We start from the raw sequence: 14,245 nt of genomic DNA, 5'->3' as shown, positions 1-14,245 counted from the left end.
CCAAAGGGGGTAAAAATTCAACAAATCCTCAACTTTTGTCTCCCCCCGGGGCTGCAGACCGTGGTCCCTGCTTATTCAGCCCTCCCTCTCCCCATCCTGTGCCTGGGAAGCCCTGTGGTTACGAGTCAATGATCAGACAGGGAAAGGGCACACTTACCACAGGGGAGGGGACTCGGCTGGGCCCTGGGCTTTGATGCTGGTTCTCTTACATCCTGAATGCATGAAAGGCTATGGGAGGGAGAGGAAGAAATATAAAAGTAGAAAGGAAGAAAATGTTATTAAAAAAAAAAGAAGTTGGAGACAGGGCGGGGGAAGAAGTGCCTGGTTGAAAATGTCCTAAATATCATTGACACATATCTCTGGGAGACCAAAGCTACTTTAAAACTGCATGGAGATAAGGCATCTTCTACGGTGACTCATCTTCCCAGGGAATAATGGCAAGGAAGCCGCATTTAGAGGAGGGCTGATGTGTAAATAGCAGTGTCGGAGAAGCTGGGGTTAATTACAGGAAGGACTTCCAGAGTAATTGCCCAAAAGCAACACAGGGAGCCGGAGCCCTCCCTCCCAGGCTCAGAAGTCAGCTCTCAGCCATTTCAACAGGATCTCCAAACACTGCCCCTGAGTCAGGGGGCTGGGTGGCTCCCCAAGAGGACCCTTCCGAGGAGCACTGTGCCCCTTGGGGGGCTGACCAGCACCCCTACCACCTCAGTCCAAGAGGGCTCCCCCTCAGTCCAGCCGCTGAAAATTCATTAGTAAACCAATCATCAATAAAATGTTGTGTTTGCCATGCTGTTGGGAAATTAACAATCGTGGCCTGGAGAAAGATGATAAGCACCCCCAAACCGTCGGCTAAGTCAGATCTGGCTGGGGAGACTCCAGATGGGTGTCTGTAAGTGGTTTCTTTCAGGCAGTGGGTTTCACCAGGAGGTACCCAACGCAGCTCTGTCTTTGCATCATGCCCTCCTTTAAGAGAATAAAACATGCATTATAACCATATGGGCAAGTACCACTTGTGATAATTAAGCCCAGAGACCCACCACATTCTGCAAGGTGGGGGAAGGGCTGGTAACTCTATAAGACACCTGAGTTAGGACAGGGAGGCTGGGAGGCACTTAGAAACATCCATAAAGAAAAAAAAAAAAAAAAACATTAAAATTCACCTACCCACCATTTCCCTGGGTGGATGAACTCAGAACATTATCTCAAAGGTTACCGAAAGAGCTCAGCCTCCCTGCTCTTCCTGGGAAGCATCAGGGAGGAGAGCTTTCTCCAAGCATGCACAAAGTACCTTTTGACAACTCTGCAAGGTGGAGTCGGTGGAGATTGAAACAGCAGATTTTGCTTCCTGGGGTCTCCAGGAAAATGTCTGAGGTGCTAACACCAGTCCCAACCTCCTGTTCCCGGCCTCAGATTCCCTGTTTATGAAGTAGGTGGATAATCCAGGTGACGTCCCAGCCCTCACAGCTGATTCTCTGAAACCCAGGTTCTCCTGGGAGAGCCCATTTGACCTTGAGGTCAGGAACTGCATTCCCAGTTCTCTTTCACTTTGGATAATGCCTTCGCTGTAGTAAGAACTTAATAAATATTTTGAATAGATTCACTTGTGCAGGATTGGAAAACCTTGGTGGCTTTTTCTTCATCTGTTTATAATAAAAGATTGTGGGTGGATATCAGGGAGTAGTTCTTTTTCTTTCAACCCTATAGAGTTGCTTCGAAAGATCAAATAGAAGTAAATGGTTGTAATAACTAACCTTTTTTTTTTTTTGCTCAAACACATCATGTATTTATCCTAATCACGTCTCAAAACATCCGTGTGTAGAAGCAGCTATTATAACCCCCACTCCACAGATGAGGAAGCAAAAACTCAGAAGAATAAGTTATGAACTTTTAAGTAGCCCTTTTGAGGCAGAGCCTTTGTGTTTGAGCGTTTTCCTTGAGTGCAGGGAGGGTCTTGCTCTAACCCTGTTACCGGCCTGCCGAATGTCCCTGGGCAAGTCATTGTCCCAAGTCTGGTTGTAAGGTAGCCCTCTTGAGCTAGGGGACATCCTATTTTCTTCCAGGACTGGCATTTCAGTTTTCTGAGTCCATCCCTCAGTTCTCAGATCAAAGAGACCCTCCTCAGGAAACCCTTCAACCCATCCCCTCTGCCCATCAAGGCAGGTCCCATTATGGACTGCACTTTTCACATGAGTTACACACTTTTTATGTGATTGTTGGATTTACGGCTCTCTTAGCTTATAAACTCCTTTGGAGTAGGAATCGTATTTGCCTTATTCATCATTATACCCCATTCCCAGCAGTGAATCCCCAGACTAGCCTGACATGAATTCAATGCTCAAAAAAATACTTATCAAACCTTTGTAGAGCCCCCAATGGCTATGAAATGTGCAGACGTGGAAACAGTTTCCTTGCCTCCAAGAGATTCATGAGTCTGGCCCCTGAACATAGCCGAAGGCTTAGAGGATGATTTTGACAGTCAAAAACAAGGAAAACCCAAAACAGCTTGGCCACCCCTTGCCCAGGTAAGGGATGAGCATCATTGGTCAACTGGAGGGTGGAGACAGGGAACCCTGTTCAGCTGTCTCCTTTCTCACGCAGGCTCAGATGCAGGTGGGATTTGCAAGTGTCTGGGATCAAAATGCTGCAGGCTTTGGTGATGTAGCAACCCAAGCCTGTCTGGCGAGGAGGGGGACTGCCATTGGGATGCACACCAGCCTCCAGGAATAGATCATAGCAACCAAGCATGCCCTGAGGAGGGGGGCGCCTTTCTGGTTGTACACAAGAGCCAATAATAAAAACACAATGCGCAGGCCCCCTTCCAGCCCCTCGTGCACGCCCCATTCAGTTGGCAGGGGTGGCCATTTCCCTTTCAAGGGGGCTCTCGTCCCCCTCCACCGCCTCCTCCTCACTTGGTCCTTTAGTCACATACCAGACACGTCTCACAGAGCAGACCCGAAACTCCAGGTGGCAGAATCCCAGTTTCATATAAATTAGGCTGGGTAACGCTGTTCAGACACATTTTTTTTGTCTAAATCATGCAAAAATAGAACTTTCTCAGGGGCATAAATCTGGCTCAAATCTAAACTTGAATGTACAATTGACTGGTATAGTTTATAGTGCAAACATGGAATTATCTAGAAGTCTTCTACTTCCAAAGAGCACAGCCATTTTTTATCCAATCTGAAAGAAATGATTTATTTGCCATCTTAAAAAAAATGTCGAGGAACAGCAAAGTGACCAGATGCAGGCTCTGATTCACCAGAAAAAAACTCATGATGGTGCAAACAGAGCGACATGGATGTCACCCGGCGGGCACCACATGAAGTGATTCATCTGAATGCGAATCCCACCGCCACGAACCACAGGCACAGAAGTTCGGACATTTAGCTTCTTTAGGGTAGAGGTTTGTTCTGTTTTCCAAAGCAGAAAGTAAGAACAAAAAAAGGGGAGAGAAAAATAAAGGGTGATGAAAATAATAAGATTCGAAAGGTAGCACCACTGAGCTGTCCACAAAGAATCTAAATAAACAACCCTGTGAAATACAGCACACTGCGTCCTATACTAAAAGCATTGCTTTGCTGAAATTAATGAAAGACAGTTTCTTTAATACTTAATATCCTCGTTCATGTCCATCCATTCGCTTTTAAAGTCATTGAGTCAACAGGATGATCTTGAAGTTTTGATTGTAGGGTGAGGAGAATTGGTTCCACGCTCACAGATTTTACATTGGGATTTGGAAGAGTCGGAGCCCACAATTAGCAATGAACCACTATGGGTTCCATCATTCCATGGGATTAACCACTACCTGTTCCCACAATGCCACGGGATTAACCACTACTTCCCACAGTTCCATGGGGTTAACTATGACCTGTTTCCACCATCATGGTGAATGGCCTTAGGGAACTTACAATGACAGGGAAAAAAAATGCATATCAATATCTCTTCACCCAAGTTGTTTAAATTCTCATGGTGGTTTGCCATCAAACTAGTTTGATTCCATTCACAGTGACTTCAGAGAGTGCAGAACAACAACCTGAGGGCTGTGTTTCTCAAAATATATGTCAGCAGTGAGAAAGGAGAGAGAAAAAACAATGTTTCCTTATGTCGATATAAAAGAAAATGATACTGGGTACCTCCACCCTAATGCTTGCCAGAAGGTTTGATTTACTGATAAGCTTTTTTTTTTTTAATGTAGCCTGTTCCTAATTCTTATTCAATGAGAGTTGGAAATGGGCATTTAGGTGTAAAAGGAAAATACAAGGAGAAAAGAGCGAGAAAAGTAAATGAGAACTGAACAGAGAGCAGACTAGGTCAGAGGCATCAGGATTTGAAAGAAGTTGGAAATCTCTCATATTCTTATAGAGATCAAAGTTAGTCATCTTTAATTTTGTAAAGTACAGCAGAAAATTAACTTAGCTTGGTACAGGGTTGGGACTGCACCCAACAGGGAAGGAGATAGGGACGAGAGTAGGAAGTATCTGCTTAAATCACTGCAACGATGTCTTAGTTCCCTTCTTGCCACTTGTACTCAATTCCCATCAGGGCACCATGTTTTTAATGAACTCTTTGGATCCCCCACATCACCATCCCTCAGTGTTCTTCACAGGACACATAAATCTCTGGAAGGATCTAACCTCTCCCCACCTCCCCCATATAGCAGTTCGTAGAGTCTATACTCCAGCTATAGGAGGTGGCTCCCTGTCTGTCTTCTTTTACCAAGTGCCTACTTATTTATCTGGTTGTGGACTAAAAGTCACTTGTTCCTGGAGCTCATCCCTGACCTCTGAAGTGGATCATGTCCCTGGTTGTGGCTGCATTTGCATATGGCAATCCCTAGATCTCATCTAGGCAATGGCCGTGTTTTGTATTGGTTTTAAGTCTCTGTCTTAAAACTGTGTATATTTTATATAAAAATGCAGATTACCAGTTCTTTTAAAAATCACAAGATCTGCTAAGGCTGAACTCACACCCTGCCAAGGTTTGGTTAAAAGATAAACCTCACCACCCCTTTCAGGGATTATTCTCTCAAAACCACATCTTTCCGACAGTTTTTAAAAGAAAATATGTTAGTACGCCTATGATGTAAATGATGCTAAAAGAAAGGCTGAAAATTTATTTGAGTATTGGATGGAGCAATGATGTGTTTTTGACCTGATTAAAGTTGAAACCCAGGGACAGAGATTTTCTTCCTGACACCAGGGACTGTCCCCAGGGGGACATGCCTTGGGTCCTTAGTTTGCCTTATGCTTGATTCTTTAGTTTATGTTTCCCGCCAAAATGTTTATATAGAATAGTCAACTCAGACCTGTCCTGGTCACTGTAGAATCCCTTGTACAAATGTCCACAAAGAGATGTTCTCTTCAGGCTGAAGGATCACTTTGTGAATCACTTGTACAACCAGTGATGCCTTCTAGGACTAAGGGGACTGTCTTTGTCACTACCCTATAATCTGGGGAAGTCACCAAACCCTCCTCATTTTATATATAGGTATAATGATGCTAGCAATGACAACATTAATGACAATTCTGTCATTCTCTGAGCATAAGACTGCGTACATCAAAGTACTATGTCCACTTAAAATCATAACACAAGCTTCAGTTATTCTGTGAGCATTTCCTATATTTCAGGGGCCGCACCAGCCACTTTATAGACAATATGTCACTTAATATTACATTTATTTAATAGATGAGGAAACTGAAACTCAGAGATATCGGATAATTTGTGTAAGATCATCAGCTATTATAAGGCAGACCCAGATCTGAACCAAATTACGCTTCATACACCCAACAATATCATAGTACTTTTGAAAACAATCATGCAATGATAATTTGCAATGGGCCGAAGTCATTATTTGTACTGAGCTGTATCTGTCTAACGAGCAAACCCCTGTGTTAAGCACATCACCCATCTATTAACCACAATCATGAAGTGGTTGTTTTCTTTTTTTACTTATTTGCAATTTTGGTTGGTCAGTTATGACAAAAATCAAAACACATGGTGACAGATTGAAAATAAGTTTGTTAGTTCTGCTGACTTCCCAGTGTCGAGCAGGGGCTCAATTAGTATCTATCAGCACCAGTCTCTATGGGGCAAGGAAATGAATGAGTGAAGGAATAAAAATCACTGACTCTCAGGAGGCACTAGAAACAAGATTTGACTGAAAACACACTTCCCCTCTTGTATATTCTATACTCTTCAACCTTTGCCTACCCTGTTAGGGAGACCTCTTTGCACCTTAAATATGATGTCATCCCACCCACCATGTTATCATCTCCATATTTCCTCATGAAATGCTATGATTACCATCATGCCTATTTTTCTGACACGTTAGAAGCAACTTGCCTGAGATCCCCCACCTATCAGAGGGAAGGAATGAGAACACGAACCCAGGTTCTACCTGACTTCAAAAACTATATTGTTGCCCCAAATGCTATATGTTTATGGTTTTCCACTGTTCCCAAATTTGGCTTTATAAATTTGAAAAAAATAATTAAGTTGTGTGTCATGAATGGCTACCTGCCCATTGGTGTCTATAGAACTTTTGAAACAGGTCAATAATTCCCAGCAACTTTGCAAACCTTTTGGGGGAAAAAAATAAGATGTTATTTTACATCATTATGCATTTGTAAATATCCTTAGGATGACAGGAAATAACACCTTGGAAGAGCAGTTCCACTGTTTCTAGCTTCTGATCTGTTTGACTTCAGGATCCTGACAGGATTTCTTCCTACCATTCAGAATTTTCAAAAATGCTTCTTTGTGATAGTGGATAATTTTCTATGATGGGGGGAGGATATCTTTCTAATTAACAGAACACTTACCAATTATTCAAAATCACATAATCCAGAGTTTGTGACTTTCATACAGAATCTGGGCAAAAATTTATTCTCTGGAAATTTTTTAAAAAACTAGTAAGCATATCATTAACGTAAATAAGTTCACAAGAGGGGCATGCATGTCCCTTAAGAGACCAAACTATTTTCAAGCAATATAGAGACACCCTGTCATTAGGTTGGTGTGCTAATTACAAATCATTCTAATTGATTCATTAGTCTCCCAAAAGACTTCCATAATGTACTAGGCAAACACTCTATTAGCCAAGCTGAGTTACAGTAGGTTCTTAAAAGAAAAAAGAAAAAAAAAAAGACAAAAAGAGCTTTCTTGAAAACAATATCAAGTCAGAATTCTCATTATTACAGAAGGGTCCTTTCCTTGATTTTATTCTCAGTTGGTGTTTATTTCACTGTTTTGACTTCCTGCTTTTATTTAATGAATGCTAATGGGAGACAGAAAAGAGAAAATGGACTTGGTTTCTTTCCCTACATCCATCTTGTCTCCCTTTGTAGAAAACATCTGTTGTTCATTCTTGACCAGGATCAATTTCCCCTTTTTTTTTCTTTAACAGTCCTGAGTTTTTTCCCCCATTACGGGAGACATTATATCTCTGCTATCTATCCAGGTAAGTCAGAGAGATGGACCCTACCTTCCTGCATCCGGGATGGTCCATAAACATATTCCATTGCACATAATGATGGATTTAGGGATGGGCACATACCCCAACATGAGTCAAAAAAAAAGAAGACATCTTGGCTGTACTAGAATTTCCATTGTGGGAGGATGAAGGTCGGGAGATCCACCACATAGGAGGATTTGCCTCACAAGTAAAATCAACACAGAAGTTAAATCAGAGAGAAGTAAAGAGATTCCTGATAATGTCACTTGATGCTCTGGATGAAGTTGTACCTGAAGTCATACTACTCCTACAATTTCTACTTCCATAAATCAATATATTCTTTATTTTAGTTTCTTTCTCTTAAATTTCTTTAGGTTGTATTTTTTGTTCACTTGAAAGAATCTAAATCATTTTGTTCACTTAAGGAATCCCTTAAAATAAAAAAGCATATTTTTCCATTATAATTTTAATCTCCGTTTATAATACTAACCTCCTTCTCTGAGTTTTATTCAAACTGAAAATGTCAATATTTTATTTATAATTGAATTAAAGACTGTATATATGACTTTTTTATTTAAAAACAACTTATGAAGCAAAATATTTTACATTTCTGTATTGGTAATCCTTTTAGTTTTTATTCTGAACCTCCATCTGCTCTTTTCTAAGTCTCTGGGGGGTGCTTTTTTGGTCTAAAGGTATTCACTTGATTTTTGTACCATAGGATCCTTAATAAGCAGGAGATTTGGGAAATGAGAGCATTCTGCCACAAACCATCCAACGAAACACAGAACCTGCTTCCTGCCTGAGGTGGGAGGAGAATTATTTCATACACACAAAGTAAAAGAAAAAGACAGAATTTAATGCAAAAAAAAAAAAAGCCTTCTGCAACTGATTCAAAAAATTAACTTCAGTCCAACAATGAATGGCTTGAATGTGAAAACTAGGCTTCAGATCCTGCACAAACAGTTGATGGAAATATCTTCCAGAAAAAGACGAGACATTGGAATCTTATTCAGGCCTTAGGTCTATGATGATAATGATTTTCCATTTCTGTATCTCAACTTTGCTAAATGTATGGATAAGCAGACCTACTTATTCAATTGCATAGCAAAGATACAAGAGCTCCTTCTCTACATTCAGGAAGCAGGAAAAATTCGTGCCATTCCTCAAACCTTTCAGTATACTTACCACAAATTTCATGGTCACTTTTTCATGTAGTTTTCTTTTTCTTTTTTTTTAAGAGAGAGAGAGAATTTTAATAATTTTAATATTTATTTTTTAGTTCTCGGCGGACACAACATCTTTGTTTGTATGTGGTGCTGAGGATCGAACCCGGGCCGCACGCATGCCAGGCGAGCGCGCTACCGCTTGAGCCACATCCCCAGCCCCATCATGTAGTTTTCTTGAATCAATACTGTTATGTAAAAATTTGGCAAGGACTAAGTCCAAGTCAACCCATTCTTCTAGACTGGTTACACAGGAGTCACAATTTGGAAAGCTTTCCAGGTGATTCTGCAAGTTTGGCAACCAGAGCTTTAAAGGAAGGAAACAGCCATACTTTTGTTAAAACAGTGACTTGAAAAATGTCCTAGATTCACCAGTGAAATTGTCTATGAAAATAAACATCCCTACTCCATTCCCTCACACTTGTCAGGATAAGCGCCTAGAACATGCCTGTTCCAGAGGTATCACTGGTGGCTCAGAACCAGCGCTGGGAACCAAAGGTGACCTTCCAGAATAACCTCTGTTCCCGTTGGAGAGGTTGGTCTCATTGCTCTCTGGACCTGAGCCCTCCCAAAATAAAGACACTCCAGGCTATCTCAGGAGGCCTAGGGCCGAGAGACCGCAACTGGTCATGTTGATAACTTTCAGGGTCAAATTGGTCTGCTCATTCTTCAAGGACCCAGAATGAGCTCTCTGTTGTCCACATATGAGAAGCATCAGAGGGTTTTATTGTTCAAGTGTGGGACCATTCATTTTTGGTTGTCCTTAGCCTCAGGGGGAGCTGAGTGCCTGTCAAAAAAGGCCAGGGATACTCCCAGTGGGAGACACTGGCCAGGAGAGAGATCAGGGATCAGCAGACAGTTATAACACATTCAATAGAAGAGAATCTTTGTCTCTGATGATTCTGTGTCCTGTCTCCAGTGAGATGCAGTATGGATTTGGGAGAAGTACACAAGAAAGTTGAAAGAGGGACAACTACAAATATGTGGTCTCTGGACCATGCAATGGGTCCCCTTGCATAGACAGACAGACCAAGACCCAGAGAAGGTGCAGGGCTTGCCCTGGATAGAGGAGCAACTTTTCCCTACAGAATGATTTCCATAAATCACTGTGCCCTCCCCCCACCAACCTCTACCCTCAGAACCTATTGGAAGTGAGCTTATTTCTCCAGCTTAGTTCAGGTGTCCCCCCGCTTTGTGCAGCTATAAAAGAATTGGATTTAGCTCTGTTTGGCTTCCCGGTTCTCTTCCTGACAGCGCTATTTAATGGACAGTTTGTTTTATTTATCTGACAGGGTTTCTTCACATTGTTTCGGGTTATCAGCCCTCCCCTGCAGATCATATTACAGCTTATGCCGGGTTCGACCCTCAGTAGGGTTCACTCTAAATCAGATCCTTATCATTACTGCAGTGATAAATAGAGAGGCCTGGAAGCCTGCAGCCGGGTTATTTATTTAGTACCTCTGTGGATCATGTTTTATACAGCCGGGGCTTCATGTCAGGCCTTTACGGATCCAGCTTAGGTTGCATTCAGGAACTAAAACCCAAAGCCCCTTAAATAATGTTAACTTAATAGCTGACGTTTTTATGAAATAAGTCTGTGTGGAGGGGGCAGCAGAGGGGACGTTGCAGACAGAGAGCTGGAGGTGGGTCTCAACGTGCCCGTGCACGTGTGTGTGTGTGTGTGTGTGTGTGTGTGTGTGTGTGTGTGTGTGTTTGAAGATGGGTGGAAAGAGGCTTCCATTTTCAGGTTTACTCTAAACCCCCAGAGAATATTTTGATTTTAAGTGTAGTCTCTTGGGGGTTTGTGGTTTTTTAAAGGAAAAAAAGGTGGGGTTGAGATACAGTATTTTCTGGGGAGGTGGGCATAGGAGGGATGAGGTTATGCAAGGGGGTGTATTTTGTGGTAGGGGGAGACAGTCTCCCTGAGAAGCATCCTGATGCTGATGGGGGTGGGGAGAGGGCAGGCATGAGAACCATCAGCAAGAGCCTCATTTTCATCCTGTTCCTCAGATACAAATTTTGGACATTATCCATGAATGAAGTCACATACACGTACACACACACACACACACCATCCTCGCTGTGTGCCTGTGCATGTGTGTGTGTGTGTGTGTGTGCACACAAATGGATTATTTTGCCAGAAGTCAACATTTAACATGTGAAATTTGGGTTTTTGCAATAGTCTTTTGACATTTCTTCCTTTTTTGAATACACGCAAAGCCTAAAAACTGGAGGAAGCATGATCTGCTTTCAATCTTCAAGGGCTACAGGGGCAGGAAACATCTACCTCCACAAAGCCCGTTGCCCTTTTCTTCCAGGATGCTCTGGGCCACTCTTGGAAACTCTCCAGCAAATTGGAGGGAAGAGATATGGTCCTGTTTAAATAGCCCCCCAAACTGAACTGCTACCTTCCAAGGGAGGCAGGAAGAATAGCCTTTTGACATGTTCTACAATTGGAATGCAAATTCTCGCCCATCTCCTAGATACCTGGGCCTGCCCCCATTTCTCTTTACTGTAATCTGCTTAGCTCGTGCACAGAATGACAAAAACAAAGAGTCTTTCTGTAAAAGAAAAAGAAAAAGAAAGAAAGTAGACTCTGTGCCCTCTTCCTTCGTCCTTGCCAAATCCTCGCTCCTGGGCCTCACCAGCCATGCAGTCTGTCTTTCTGTCTGGCTGGTTATTAACCACGGAGAGGATGGCATCATCCCTGGAGTGCAGCCTTCAACCAAGGAGATGGGGCACACATGACAAGATTTCCCAGGCTTGTGATATGAGGAAAGGCCAGGGAGATAGGACATCCGGGTTGCTCTTTGAAAGGCATGCCTCTTGTGTTTGACCAACGTGACCACGGCAGGCCAACTAAAAAATGCAAGATGATCTTCTTCTGGCCGGGATGGCACAAGCCTTGCTGAACAGCTCAGCAGCAGGGAGAGTGGTTGCATCAAATATCAACGTTTTGCCAGATTGGAGTAGAATATGGCTTTCTGGGTGGAAGGTGACTCCCAACCAGACTATGCTGGCATTTAACAGGGTAGAGGTCTGGTTTGTTTTAGGGAAACTGAAAGGTGTCATTCAATGCCAGTACTCAAGGATACATAGCAGACCAAAAATATGTGTGAGGGGTGAGTCCCTGGCCCAGCACCTGGAAGATGCTTCAGCGTGGCTTTCCAGCCAAGAGGACACCCTGTTAATGGGGGAAGGTGGCTGGCGACTTCAGTTACCACGGTGGGGAAGGAAGCCATCACTGGAACCATGTGAGATAATCAGGAAGAAAAAAAGACCTTGGTATCATTTGGCTTTGTAAATCTCTAAAAATGATAGTGGTTATGGATACAGAAAAGAATTAAGTCATTATCAAGTAATGCTTTCTCCAATCCCTATTAACTCTATTTAATAAGGTATATAAGCACTCACTTTGTGCCAGGCACGGTTTTAAGGACTTTACAAGTATGAACTCATGTGGGCCTCGTGACAACCCTATGAGCTCAGCACTTAAATGTCATCGTTATTTGATGGATCCAGAGATTGTGGCCATAGGAGGTTAGATAACTTACCTGAAGTTGCTCAGCTTCCGCATGGAATTCAAGCCCAGGTGGCCTGGCTCACCCCATGATCACTAGATATGGTCCCTCTCAGAGTTTCCAGCCCCAGAGCTTGGATACAAAGGGTACAGATTCCACTGTGTTCCCCAGAGACAGAGACCCCAGTTGGGCCTGTGTGGTACTCTGCTGTCCTTTTCAGGATCTGTCCCTGTCTTTATTGCCTTAAATGTTTACTCTTGGTACTTGGCCATCCCCTGCTTTGATCTGGGGATGTCTGCTCTGCATTTATGTCCTCCCTTTCTGGTTTTTGTCTGTGGGCCTGACTGGGTGACAGGACTCACTTTGAGTCTTCATTCTTATCTGCTCACCTGGTACAGACAGATGTGGCTCCTCACCCGGGGTTCTATTGATCACTTATCTCTGGGATCTTTTCCTGATCCACCAGCTTAGGCCTCCATCACCTGCCTACAGATAGCAACATGAGCATTGTCTGGTGGCCAGCAGATATCTAGTGATCATGGGGTGAAGAAAGGAAGGAGCAAATAAATGAGAAATAAAACTAATCTCTGCCAAGTGCCAAGACCCCCACACCTGCTCTCCTGTGGCTGGCTCCCTCTTGAGACAGTTATCCAAACACATTAATTCCTGAAAGAAGCAGCAAAACCAGGACTTCATTACTTAAGGGAGAAGATACAAGAGGCTAAAAGTAGCTCTTTCTTTGCTCCATCAAATGTGGTTTCCGTGCAGAGTACAAACTCATTCCAGCTGGAAGATTCTATTCTTTTTTTTTTTTTTTTAAAGAGAGAGTGAGAGAGGAGAGAGAGAGAGAGAGAGAGAGAGAGAGAGAGAGAGAGAGAGAGAGAGAATTTTTAATATTTATTTTTTAGTTCTCGGCGGACACAACATCTTTGTTGGTATGTGGTGCTGAGGATCGAACCCGGGCCGCACGCATGCCAGGCGAGCGCGCTACCACTTGAGCCACATCCCCAGCCCCTGGAAGATTCTATTCTTGATATCTCGAAAGCATTGGGCAAAACCTTGGTGAAAACAAAGTGCTAAGAAAGCAATGTTAGAAGAAATGGATAAAATACAGAAAAATTTAAAAAGTACATAAAAATGATTTGTCTGTAGCCAAAGACTAGGAAAGAATATTAAAAGGCCAACACAGGTTACTAGAATTTGAATATTTATAAGTACCTACTGATGGTCGTGGTTGTTCGTGTGTATGTATGTATGTGTATGCACATGGAGAAGAACACAAAAGGAAAACAAAATGGTACCACCAACCAAGGGTATCTTGCACAAAGTTATTGATCTTCATCTGTTCTTCAAAAGTAGGTTGATCTCAAATGAAATTGCCCAGATGATTGCCCAAGTCCTAACCTCAACCTCACAGTGGCAGTGGGTAGTCAATACCAAGTCGATATGGTTTCATAATTGGGTAAGATTTGCACTTTGGTTCAAGGTTAGCATCCTGTGATAGCCTATGGGTGGTATTTGGCATTTGAAAGGCAGCTGAGTCAATAGTACATCTGGTTGTCATCCACCTATCAGAATGGATGCAATAGAAGAAAGGTGAAACTATTCTAGAAAAAAAAAAAAAAAGCTATTCCAGTCAAAGTAATGACATGAATTATATTCATATTGAAATAATATTCAGTGAGCACTCTCCCTGGGCAGTTTATTATTATTTATTTTTTTTTGAACCTAATGTCTAGCATTTCTCAATTATAAAGGATCAATAATATGCAATAGATGAATAATCACACAAATATCCACTGGAGAATGTTTCTGACTTGATATTTAGTTATGATCACACACAATGAACTCTTGTGATCTAAGTCATATAAATATGGACTTTTACTTCACAGAAGAAGAAATGGCCGATACAGGAAAAGATCTTGAAATAGGGATAAAGGATGGGTGTCAAGTATTTAGTTTGGGAGGTGCTCTCTGGAAACACCAGTAGAGAAGAGGGGAATCAAGCCAGTCCAAAGGGCACTGATGTGTGGGGCTATTCCCTG

The sequence above is a fragment of the Spermophilus citellus genome (assembly GCF_964194105.1).
Source record: "Spermophilus citellus genome assembly, chromosome: 18".
Classification (NCBI taxonomy): Eukaryota; Metazoa; Chordata; class Mammalia; order Rodentia; family Sciuridae; genus Spermophilus; species Spermophilus citellus.
Note: the sequence above shows the minus strand (reverse complement) of the source record.